Here is a 1,850-nt window from a genome sequence, read left to right on the forward strand (position 1 = left end):
GATGTTAGGTATTTGGGCCTATTTAGGGCTGTCTCATGGCTCAAGAGATATTAACAGTTATTCCTTGGTATTGTCTGTTTTCTTAAAAAATTGACAATGGGATTTATTTCCTTCCATTGCACTTTTTTAATTGATGATTGTTGGTAAGTACTTTTTAAATGTTTATTGTGTGTCACACCACCTTTTTAGTTAATTATATGTTATCAGGTAATTCTCTGGAACTTTGGGCTAGATCATCAGGTCAAAGTTTTTAAAGTGGCAGCTTTGCCTCTTTCTTTCCACTATTTAAACTTTCTTCTTTTTCTTTGTTTGTCAGTAAGATTTTCTATTCAACATTAAATAAAGATGATAATAGTAGGTGTCCTTTTCTTTTTTATGGTTTTAATATAAGTGCAACTGATATTTCACCATTAGCTATTATATTTCTTTAGTTTTCTACAAGATACTTCTTATGTTAAGAAATTTTTTATTTCTAACTTTACTATATTATTTTGTTTACATTTTTATCACAAATATATGTTGAATTTTAGCAAATATTTTCTTGATATCTGTTGAAATTATCTTGTTTTTTTACTTTAATTTGTAGATGCAGAGAATTAATAGATTTTGAAACTATTGAATCATGTGTGTACTCTAAGTATTGTTTTTACCTGACATACAAATTATAAAAACCATTACTTCATAAAATTTGCTAAGATATTTTTGTATCTAATTTCTCTGCCTTTATGTGTTAGTGCTAGTGGCCAATAGGTTTTAGATTTGTGTCAGCCTTGTCTAGTTTTACATTAGCTTCATAGAATCATCTTTTATTTAAACAAAAAGGGCATATTTAGCAAAAGACATACTAAGAAAAATGTCACTATGGCCCAGCAGAGAAAGTAGGGAAGTGACAGGCCCTGTTAGGGAAGAAAGGGCCTGGGATAAATTGGCAAGAAGTACTATGTAAGTGCTGAGTGGTAAGGGTCACAGGAAGAAGAAAGTTCCAGTTTGATCAATACTGTTTGCAGATCATGGGTTTGACTCACAGTGACCTTGCTGCTAACTATTGTGTGGGCCCCAGTTAGTGCTGCTGACTGGAATGAGAGCTACACACTGATTCCTGGAGGTATCCACCAGGGGACACAAGGCAGGAAGCCCAGGATAAGAAGTGTAACTTGGGTGAAGGCTAAGGAGAAGCAGGTATTCTGCAATGGCCAGGAAATGTTCAGACTCAGAGGCCCAAGTGTTTCCTATGGCATGTGCACATTCCACTCTGTCTCTGCTGGACACTCTCTGGCCACGGCCCAGGCATGTGTGATGCCTCCCTTCAGGCACTCCGTGGCACTCTTGCTGCCATCATAGGCAGGCCAGATCTATTTACCCATTTCCTCTGTGACCAACAGCAGGTCTGTGTACTACTCTGGGAACCCTGGGTATTCGGTGACTTCATTGCCTGCACACAGCCCATGGAGGGAGGCCCAAAGTGGTTAAATAATGGTCTGAAAGGAGCAGTGGCTCCCGGGACTGAGCCAACTGTAATGGGACTCTTCCAGCTGTAGTGAACTGGGTGCTGGGCCCAGGGGTACTAGAGCAAAGGGTGCTGCTGGGGGCAGGGGCAAGGTGTTTATAGGACATCCCCAACTCCTGGGTGTGTGGCATAGGCTGGTTGCTCCTCCAGGGTTGGCTGCCTGACCACTCAGAACAGTAGTAACAGTCACCCATAGTCTTCTGTAGATAGCAATAATCTTACCACTCCTCGTGACACAGAAGTTGTATTGTTGGTGTCTGAGGATAATCAAACTGTGTTGTAGGAATATGGTTGTGTGCAATAAAAGCTGCACGATATAATACTGATGTCATTAGATATGTAC

At 39.8% G+C, this 1,850-nt stretch overlaps 1 pseudogene; it reads right to left on the reverse strand.

Annotated features, from left to right (window-relative positions):
* Positions 1-1,229: 1,229 nt before the first annotated feature.
* Positions 1,230-1,614, reverse strand: LOC103562083 (cyclin-dependent kinase 2-associated protein 2 pseudogene; annotated as a pseudogene).
* Positions 1,615-1,850: the final 236 nt, after the last annotated feature.

The sequence above is a fragment of the Equus przewalskii genome, chromosome 1 (genome assembly GCF_037783145.1).
Source record: "Equus przewalskii isolate Varuska chromosome 1, EquPr2, whole genome shotgun sequence".
NCBI classification, from domain to species: domain Eukaryota; kingdom Metazoa; phylum Chordata; class Mammalia; order Perissodactyla; family Equidae; genus Equus; species Equus przewalskii.